The sequence below is a fragment of the Xyrauchen texanus genome, chromosome 25 (genome assembly GCF_025860055.1).
Source record: "Xyrauchen texanus isolate HMW12.3.18 chromosome 25, RBS_HiC_50CHRs, whole genome shotgun sequence".
NCBI lineage: Eukaryota > Metazoa > Chordata > Actinopteri > Cypriniformes > Catostomidae > Xyrauchen > Xyrauchen texanus.
The window spans coordinates 8,420,065-8,431,674 of NC_068300.1; positions in this window are offsets into that span (position 1 = coordinate 8,420,065).

The following is an 11,610-nucleotide window of genomic DNA, read 5'->3' on the forward strand; positions in this document are numbered from 1 at the left end:
CTGAGGTGTTATGGAAGACCAAGATGCTTCAATAGTGGCCTTCAGCTCTTCTGCATTGTTTGGTCTCATGTCTCTCATCTTTCTATTGGCAATGCCCCATAGATTCTCTATGGGGTTCAGGTCAGGCGAGTTTGCTGGCCAATCAAGCACAGTAATACCATGGTCATTGAACCAGGTTTTGGTACTTTTGGCAGTGTGGGCAGGTGCCAAGTCCTGCTGGAAAATGAAGTCAGCATCTCCATAAAGCTGGTCTGCTGAAGGAAGCATGAAGTGCTCTAAAATGTCCGGTAGGCGGCTGCGTTGACTCTGGACTTAATAAAGCACAGTGGACCAACACCAGCCCGATGACATGGCTCCCCAAACCAACACAGACTGTGGAAACTTCACACTGGACTTCAAGCATCTTGGATTGTGTGCCTCTCCATTCTTCCTCCAGACTCTGGGACCTTGGTTTCCAAATGAGATGCAAAATTTGCTCTCATCAGAAAAGAGGACTTTGGACCACTGAGCAACAGACCAGTTCTTTTTTCTTTAGCCCAGGTAAGACGTTTGACATTTGAAGCCCATGTCCAGGACCCGTCTGTGTGTGGTGGCTCTTGATGCAGTAACTCCAGCCTCAGTCCACTCCTTGTGAAGCTCCCCACACATTTGAATGGCCTTTTCCTGACAATCCTCTCCAGGCTACGGTCATCCCTGCTGCTTGTGCACCTTTTTCTTCCACACTTTTCCCTTCCACTTAACTTTCTATTAATGTGCTTTGATACAGCACTTTGAGAACATCCAACTTCTTTTGCAATTACCTTTTGAGGCTTTCCCTCCTTGTGGAGGGTGTCAATGATGGTTTTCTGCACAACTGTCAGGTCAGCAGTCTTCCCCATGATTGTGAATTCAACTGATCCAGACTGAGAGATCATTTAAAGGCTCAGGAACCCTTTGCAGGTGTTTAGCTGATTAGAGTGTGACACTTTGAGCCTACAATACTGAACCTTTTCACAATATTCTAATTTTCTGAGATTCTGAATTTGGGGTTTTCATAAGCTGTAAGCCATAATCATCAAAATGATATCAAATAAAGGCTTGAAATATCTTACTTTGCTTTTAATGAGTCTATATAATATATTAGTTTCACCTTTTAAGTTGAATTACTGAAATTAATGAACTTTTGCATGATATTCTAATTTTTCGAGTTTCACCTGTATAAGTGCAGACCATTTACCATTACTCTATGCAAGATATGTTCTTGTACAGATGTCTATAATGTTCAGTAACACTTTAGTGTCTGTTACTACTACAGAAATAATCCATTCACTCCTGTATAACTTTTGTAAAATCTTTATTTGACATTTGTAAGTTTATCTTGATTTTTTGAGCTTCACTAAATAATTAAGCTCAGTGTTAACTTTCTGATTCATTGTTGACTTCAGCATCACATTAAAACATAATCATGGCATGATGTCAGTTACTGGCAAGGGCAGTGGTTCGAAGTTGGCTCGCAGCGCACCCCTTTCCACTTATTGGATGCTTCCAGGTTAATGACTGAGAAGCAGTCATGCACTTCGTTTCCACATGGCCGTCTGCATTGGCATTCTTTCTTAACAGCCTTAACGCCATGTTAATGGAATGAAGTCAGGTAGTTGCAAGCGCCGTGTCGACAAACCGACTCATGGCATGACTTCTTGAAGCATCCATACACCAGGTGTCCACATGCTCCTCTGCATTTGAAGTCATTCTGGATGACTAACAGCCTTGCATCCACAATCACAGCATGCTGCGACACAGTTGCAATAGTAAATGCAAGGATTATTGCAAACAGGATTGCAACCTGCCACTTTCCCGCCATCGCTCAACGGCAGTTTATTGGCTGGGAAATGGCCAACGTTGCAACTGTTGTCGATTGCTGACTTTACACAACGCATATTGTGAGCTGGCAAAAAGAAAGAAGGCGTAAGAGAGAGATAGTGAGAATAGTTTATTTATTTGGGGTTCTTGTAGCTCAACTGGTAGAGCATGGCAGGTCCCTCTTTTTTTGGTGTTTTGGCTCTTTATTTAAGTACTAAGATTAAAAATGCAATACCATTTATTTATTGTGTAACTACAAGTTGTTCTGCAAAATTCTCACAAGATTCACATTTGCTGCTACTCAGGTTGAAGTATGGGTAGGTTTTGGATTAGGGTCAGGGTTAGGCATTATAGAGTTAATGTTATAGTTGGGTAAGAGTTAGGTTTAGGGTTAGGGTATGGTTAACAGTGCATCTACAGATGTAATTAAATGCAGGTACTTTAAATGTAAGTAAAATGCAACAGCACATATATCCATATCAAATGTTTACATAGTAGTTAAAGACACTTAATATAAAGTGGGTCCGCATGATGCTTGTAATGCCAAGATCATGGGTTTGATTCCCAGGGAACACACAAACTGGAGGAACTGAATGTAAATCACTTTGGATAAAAATGTCTGCCAAAAGCGTACATTTATCTGTATAGCACTTTTCCCAATGCATATATTTTCGAAGCAAAAAGGATAAAGACATGTTTTCTGAAAGCAATGATAATTGTCAAATAAAGCAAGATAAGAAGTGAAAGTAAGTATATTACTTACACATTTTCAGTCCTTTGTCCTAAGTGGTTTTAAATAATGATTCGTCTCTGTTCTTGTCCTCAGAGGAAGTCTTCTTTCGCTCTGATGTGTCTGAACTGAGCAGGACAGTATATATTCACTTCTGGATCTCCACCCCATCCACAGCTCATTGATAAAGAGTGTGAAGAATGTCCTGTCTAACGAAAGAGAGAGTTTGGTGTTTAGGATGAGTACCACAAGTTAATTGTTAGAATATAAAAATACTGCATCTGTTCAATCTTTACAGTGTTACGTCAGTGATCGTGAGTGTTTGACATTTTAGTAATGATGAGAGAGGACTGGATGTTTAATTAGAGGTAATGCTAGTGTTAGGGGTATAATAGTTATGACACAGACCAGATATGGAGAAAGAAAACCAGGAGTCAAGAAGTTCAATTAAAGAATCCAAAATTTACTGAAGAATAGTTTGCAGTGAAATTGGTAGAGCCAGAGGCAAAGTCTCACGAGGAGATCGAAAGCTAACTCATACATTACACAAAATCTTACATCAATTATACCATTTGCAAGGAGTACATTCTATTATTTCACTCCTGATTGGCTAACAGAGCATAAAGTCACAACATATAGATAGCTATAGCACATCAACATTAATCAGCGCAATTGTCGTCCTGGCCTGAGATTTACATCTGAAGTGACCTCGCAGATGGTCTCGGGCGTCTTCGAGTCTGCCTGCTGTGTCTCCCTGGGTTCAAAACCTGGGTAGAAGGTCAATACGCACACACGAAACACTGACAAACGACAGTGTTTCTCTGCGCACAAGGGAACCAGAGCACACATTTATCAGGTCATTTTAACCAAAACAGTGAGATAAGAAATATTCACCCCTCAGGCAAAGGAGAGGAAAGAAATAATAAGAGAAAATTTACACTTCTACTTATTCAAGTGCTATCACATAGGATTTTAAATCATATAATTAGTCATGGACAGGTAAAAATCAACCACAGAATACATCTGGAACATATGTTTAACATTCTCCCTGGTGTCTCATCTCAAGCTTATTCCCAAGACGACCTTCAAATCAGCCTCCGTGCAGAACAGAGAGAGAGGCTTCAAGGAATGTGCATGAAATCAAAAATTAACTCTTAACACACATATGATTCAGCGTATATTTCAGTTATGCATAAGAAAAATAAAATTGATTATGTGATCATGCATATAGTTAATTCATCATTTTATTAAAGAAGTTAAGCAACAGAATATAGATAGATATTGATATAAAAGGATATATATATGTATTGATATATCTGAAGAGACAAGGGATTTCGACCCTCACCCTTCAGTCCCCGTTTTAGACCAATGTGGGGTCCAATACCGCCACGTCTGGTCTACCAAGTGAGGTCACTACGGAAGGTGGAGTGGTAACGCATGCTTCCCTGACGGGTCACACTTGTCTCTTCAGCCTCATTCTTGGACATGCTGGATACTAAAAATTCCCAGTCCCCACGCAAAGGCTCTACCACCTTCCACTCACAACAGGGCCTGGATGTTATCCTTCTTAAGTTTCTCTTCCAAGCATGTCGTCAGTTTTCTCAGTCGGTTCTCCTCCTCGGAAGGGTTCAAGTTACTGCAAGCAGACCTGCATACATAAGAAAAACAGAAACGAACACACATCCACACACACAGACAGAGGACACCCACTCCCAAAAGAGCTCCAAAAGCATATAACACATATTTAACAGCTCCCATGACCAAATCATCTGACGCAGCCACAAACTCCTCCCAGGCTTCCTCCACATATTCCTCCACTGTTTCCGTCATGTCAGTAAATATTGCTCCTAACGAAAAAGCCAAAACCAATGCTACTGCTATAGCAGACGGAGGTTCCGAATCAGTATACCATGGAGTGCCCTTAGATTTAAGCCATACAGAATTCAAATACTCATAACCTGCAAATGGATCATTAGTTTTTATCTGTTCCAGAAATGCAGTGATAAATTTCTACTGAGCTGTTTGCGCCTTCAACCGAGGAAAATATTCAGTCTTCTGCTTCAACTCTGCAACACAAAGAGACAGCTCTGCTTCGTTAGTTTTCTTACTCTTATCAACTGGAGGCCATGCAGGACCCATGGGGTGTGTCAACCTGTGTTTAGCACAGTCCTTTGATGGAGTCTTAGACTCTAGATCTCTGATTTCCTGTACTGAAGGAATTGGACTCAGAAATTGTCTAAATTGTTTTGCCCTGTCAAACCACTCATCTCCAATAGCTACATCGGACAACTGAGGCCACATCCTCACCTGAAATGATTTATAATTGTCCCACAACAGCTCCTCATACTTTAAAGGTACCAGACTAGTCTTTGCTCGAGTATACACTATTTCAATATTCAGTTTAAACACTTGCAAATGCATCCATGCTGTCACATTATAAGCCATCGATGTAGGACTATAACATTTATCTTCAAGGTAATCATGCAAGTGATCCATGTTGAAAACAGTTTTGTTAGCAAGGTTCCTAGCAAACTCATACTGGTGTAACACATCAGAAAAACTAGCCCAAGTGTAACCTGACTTAACAAAAGAAGCATTACACACCTCCCAGGGTATCTCCATCATCTTCACACCGGTGAGCTTCTCAGAAATTTCTCTACATTTATCAACATCTCCAGGAGGAAACATCATAACAAACCACTTTTGAATTTCTTTACCTAAACAACACTCAACATGTGCAGTCTCCTTCCAAGGGTCATCGAATCTAGTGTACCTGGGCCAAGAGAGGGACAAAGCATTAATAGCTGGCAAACCATTTTTACTGCCATTCAGATCGAACTTGTCCTTGTCAGTTTTATCTATCCATCCTAACCTATCACAGACTGCACCGTAAGCCCTATTAGTGTCCCATCGGATCATGTGGCATTTAGTTGGGACTAACACTCCCCATCTCATCAAATCCTTATCATTTATTGCGGTTTGATACTCATCAGACCCAGGTTCTTCTCTAATCACAATATTGCTATATATATAGCTTAGGGCTACATCTTTAACTACTTTGTTGTAAACAAGTTCATTCTTAGCTTTGGGAAGATAGTATGACATGATGTGGCGAGGCTCAGGAGCACTTGGGTAGAACGGAAGTTTCACTGCTTTTCCACCTAAAATCATGTGGGAGTCATTCACATCTGCTACCTGACGCCTCCTTCGTTCTGCTCTACTCTCACCTTTTCTAGATTTTAACAAATATCGATTAACCATATCCATTCGTATAGAGCATGCACTCATGTTTTCACGAGCTATGTGGTCAGGGATCCAGCTCATTGAACTGAAATCTCCTTCAAACAGGTCAACGCCTCCACTCCTCATCCACCGGCCTTTCTGCATAATGAGGGTAGTATCGGGATAATTTGGGGAGTGACCAAGCCAATAGGTCACTGTCTCATTTCCGTCCAAACGATAACAATGATCATTTACCTTTTGATACATAGTCGGAATTAAATTTAGACCCTCAGTTGAATTTAGACATGGGTATTGTACCCATGATGGACGGTTATCGATCTCCACGCAATCCCAATGCGTTGAAAACTCATGGAATCTCCCTGTCCAAATTGAAATTTGAATCCACATCAAAAATGATAAAGCGATCAGAATTAAAAATACCAACAAGAGCGGAAGTACCAATCGGATGAAAGCTCGTTTCACTTTCAGTCATCTCTCACTACGCACTTCTTCTTGAAGAATTAGCAGCTTCAGTATGTCGTCGGTTTCAGCCATCTGTAATGATAAAACATTTGTTCTAGAATTCTAAAATTTTAACATACACGACAGACATTTAATGATCCCGAGGTAGTACGTTCTTACACTTCTCAAGTGGTTTCACCTGTGACCAATGTCTCCATACTGTACCCAAAACACCCCTGTCCAGTAGAACAGAGGTGTTAGTGGTCAATACCACCTGATAAGGCCCATCAAATTTAGGACCTAAGGGGGAAACTATCTCCCGCCTTAGCATTACATTGTCACCTATTTCAGGCAAAGCAGGCATGTCTTTTTGCTCAACATTATCTCGATCTGCTTGTCGTGTGCTAACACTAACCCGTGTGTCTCGCAGACTGTCATCCAAAGCTTTCAGATAATTTTGTAAAGCGTCTTTCAAAGGCCCGGATGGTCCCTCATGTTGCAAGGGGGCATCCCAGGGCAGCCGCATGTAGCGACCTGTCATTACCTCAAAAGGGCTGAGCTGTGTAGTCTTGTTAGGGCTGGCTCTCATGCTTAACAAAATCGCTGGGACAGCCGCATGCCACCCTTTCCCCCACTCCAACAATCTCTTTCTCAATGAAGTTTTAAGCGTACGATTAGTGCATTCAATAGATCCGCTAGATTGGGGCCTAAATGGAATGTGAAAGTGTTGCCTCACCCCCATCAACTTCATGACATTTTTCATCACCTTACCAGTAAAATGTGTACCCTGATCTGAATCAATTTGTAAGGGCAAACCCCATCTTGGGAAAACTTCATTCAACATAATCTTGGCGGTTGCATCTGCGTGTGCAGTTTCTCAGTGGAAATGCCTCAACCCATCTGGAAAACAGATCAACAATCATTAGAATGTATGTAAAACCTCCACTAGGGGGCAGTGGACCTATGAAATCAATTTGGAGGTGTGTCCATGGCCCTTGAGGTCGAGGGGCATGTCCTAAGGGAATTTTCAGCTTAGAAGAAAAATTAACCTTAAGGCATACTAGACATCTCTTACAAAAATCATTGCAAGAAGCCCTCAGTCGTGGTCACCACCAGGTTTTGGAAATCATTGCATGTAGTTTTTCAGGACCTGCATGTGCCAAACCATGATACAAAGACATTAGTTCAGTTCGAGCAGAAACAGGACAAACAAAATGCTCATTAAATTTCCACAGTCCTTCTGCATTCTTCTGAGCATTCTTGTTCTATCTCTTCAGGGTCATCCTCATCATAGAGTTTAAAAAATGTCTCTGGGGGTCTCACTCTCCTGAGGAGCAAGAGCCATAACACTCACACAAGTCTCAGTCCGTATTGCAGCCTCTCTGGCAGCTGTGTCAGCAGCTCGGTTTCCTCGTGACCTCAGGAGATTTGTCCGTTGCATGTCCAGTGACTTTGATAACTGCTCCTGTTGCAGGAAGATCACAGGCATTCATAAGTTCTTTTACCTGCTGTTGATGAGAGATCGGCAGACCGGCAGTGGTTAGAAATCCTCTGCGTCTCCACACAGGGCCGAAGTCATGAACAGCACCATATGCATAACGGCTGTCAGTGTAAACATTGACTCGTTTCCCTGGCCATACTGCAATGCTCGTGTCAATGCGACCAGCTCGGCCACTTGAGCCCCTCCTCCTGAAAGAGAACCACAGTCAACAGTTTCACCATGTTCATTTACAACAGCCCAGCCAGTGAAGCGTTTTCCCTGTTCATGAAAGCTGGAACCATCCACGAACAACGTCATGGCATCAGAAAGTGGTTCAGATTGAAGAGGGCTTTGGCTGTCTGTCTCGATCAGTCCGGCACAGTTGTGTGCAGTTCCTTCTTCTGGAAGTAAGGAGGCAGGGTTGATAGCAGTTTCAATGTCAATATTTATATCCACATTTTTACTCAAGAGAGTGGCCTCCCATTTAGCTTGTCTTTGATTAGAGATAGAGCCTAAACAAGCGTTTGTTAACAGTTTCAGAATCTGGTGTCTAGTGTGCAGTATCACCTTCTGATGAGTCACAATGTCCTCTGTAATCTTTACGGCCCACTCTGCACAGTCGCATATCAACAGGCACGGATGCTGTCCTGCCATTGAAACAGGAATAGGAGCTGAGTAATAGCCTACCATCCCATAGGAGTTTCTTCCTGGAACCCTTTGACCCAGGGCTGCTGAATAGGATCGAGTTCCCACCCATGTCCATAGATGGATCGGCCTGCTGGCATCGGCATGACGTAATGCTGGGGAGGAAGCAAGAGTTTCTTTGATACTCACAAACGCCTCCTCCATCTCCTCAGTCAAGTCGATCAGCTCCGATCCAGGTTTTCCTCCTTTCAGCGCCTCTGTGAGTGGTTTAGAAAGTTCAGTGTATTCAGAAACATACTGGCGGCAATAATTCAAAAGACCCATTACTTGCCTTAGACCAGTAACCGTGTTTGGTTTTGGAAGTTCAATGATAGCTTTAACTCGTTCAGGAGTGATGCGTCTGCCGTGCACACCCACAATTTGCCCCAAATAAGTCACTTCAGGCAGTGCTAGCTGTGCTTTCTTCAAGTTAACCTTGAATCCCCCGTTTTGGAGGGCATTCAAAACAGTCTGTACAGCAGTCAAATGTTTGAACTTGGTTGGACTAGCAATTAAAATGTCATCCACATATTGTAGGACAACAGATCCGTCACACTCAATTTGTTTTCTTACGGATCGATGAAGGATGCTAGTACCTGGTGAAACAGTGTGGGTGAGTTGCAGAAACCTTGTGGCAAACGACTCCATGTCCATTGGCGACCCCTGCTGGTGAAAGCAAATCTGCCTTGATCCTCCTTGGCTAGGGGACAAGTCCAAAAACCATTAGAAATGTCTAAAGCAGTAAAAGACAATGTTCAGATCCTATCTCATGTAGGATAGTTATGGGGTTGGCCACCAGAGGGTGCATTTTCTCAGACACTGCATTCAGAGAAGTGTAATCAATGGTCAAACACCAGCTCCCATCTGGCTTTTTGACAGGCCACATAGGAGAGTTAGTGGGGGAAGCACAGGGGATCACAATTCCCTGTTTGCATAACTCATCAACAACAGTTTCAGCACCCTCCGAGCCTCATTTTTCAAAGGATATTGTCTTTTAGCCTCATGCAAAGGGCCGGGATGCTCAGTGGCTGAATCTGTGCTAAACCACAATCATATTTATCTTTGGCCCATACATCAGGGAATTTGGAAATTATAAACTTCCATTCAGAGCGAGTCTCAGTTAAACTAACAGATCCTGCCACTGCACATTTTCAGCTCATGGTGGGGGCCACTCTGAGATAAGCTGAATTGTTTCATTGCAGCCAAGCACCCACAGAGAATAATAAAGAGAAATAAACTCAAAATGCCTCCAGTCAATATTCATAATTAAAGAAACAATGAGCCAAATTGTTAAATCTGCACTTATCATCTGCAAAGTATGCAATACAGTGGCTTTTTACACAGTGTTAGAAGTGATCTCAAGATCGAGATCTGTAATTGATACAGTCAGCCTGTGTCAATCAAAATAAGGCATCCTTCACACTCATCAACGGCTAGCTGGAATACAAAATGAAATGTTAAGAAGCTTGCTAGAGACTGAACACCTCAGACCACATTCATCTTCATAAATGCGCCTATACTTTTGCTGTGTTTCACGCCTGCATTTATTTAGCCCAATCTGTTGCTTTAATGCATTCTCTCACACAGGGGCCCACATCTGCTCACAGCAGACCACATTCAGTTTCATTGTGTTTTTTTTTTTTCAATGAAAGTGAATGGTGACTGAGGCTGAACGCTCTTTGGCCTTGATCACTGATAAAGTGTCTCAGTGTTCCCTGCTATCAAAATAGAACTGCATTTGTTTTTCTGTCAGGCAAGCTGAGCACACACACATATTTTCTGCCCAGAAAATCTTCTAAAATTTCACACTCTCATTTTCTGTGATTTTTTTTTTGTTTACCACTTCGACAATGTCTAGCAATGTGGCCCTCTCTGTTACAATTTCTGCATCTGGCAACAGGCTTGGTGCAATCTCTAGAGATATGACCTTTTTCGTCACAATTATAGCAGGTTATGTTATTGCGGGGACTCATTTCCACTTCCACTGACAGTTATAAGGTGGGGGGCGCGAAACAGCCACATTCAACAATCTGCGCGCCTCAGCATATGGCCCATCGTTCTGATTATCAGTCTGATCAACAGCGCTGAAAGCAGCTGCCGCCTGAACAGTCTGAGAAGAGAAGGTGGGGGCCAAGGAAGGGCGGAGAACTGTCTCATCTTTCACAGCACTTTCCGCTTTTTCACACACAGCCTCCAAACCCTTACTTAAACTACCCAGATCACAGCCGACTTCCTGCCCAATAATTTTTGCCACTCGCTGGGCAATCAAACTAGACCATCCATCCATCACATTTGGAATTGACTTTTCATGGCTTAAACGGTATACCACCCAGTTTACAAATCCATGAATAGGCAAACACGGATAGATATTTCGCCCTATCAGCGTCTTTTTCGTTCTGCAGCCAATCAATCTGCTGCATGACGTTCCAATCAGAATCAAACCCCTGACTGACCATTTTCTTAATGAGTTGTGCACATTTCTTTGATTTGAGCTCGTCAGAGCAGAGCTGTTTACAGCGTGTGCCCTGCTCGTTTTGGTCAGAACTACTCAGAAAATTCCCTTTATCAGACATTTTTCTTGGTCACGGTTGAAAATCACTACCGAAAAGATTTTAGCAGCAAATATTTTACGTGGATAAATTAACTATAGCAGCAACAATACTGGATTTCTACCAATTTCACCACAAAGTATTCTTCACAAACATCCTGGTCACATATACTGATCCATACCAATTAGGGTCACAATTTATTTACTTACTTGGGACCGCTCCTGATGCATCCCTGGCAAAACAATCCCTATTGTATTTTATTTTATTTTATAACTAATATCTGAATCCCTAATTGCCTGATTCACTAAGCTCGGGGTACCCCTATCTGAGTTGGAAGAGACTGAGCAGGTTTACAGTGCCACTGGACCTCTCGTCCAGGGACGCACTCTGCCGGGGTGGTGCTTCACCCATGCCCACCTGGGCCCCCTCACAGAGCACGTTTCACTTGCGCTGTTTGCTGTTGCCACTTAAACAGCTCTCTCAGTGACTTCTTATACTCTCAATAGTATAATTAAATTACTCTTCACACGCCTCGTCGGAGTGAAGCTCTCCCGCTCCCCTTCAAAATCTCTTCCAGTCAGACAGCCCTAACAATTAATAAAAAGCTTCCTACCTTGTTTGCTGATTTGCCAGAGATGTCACCA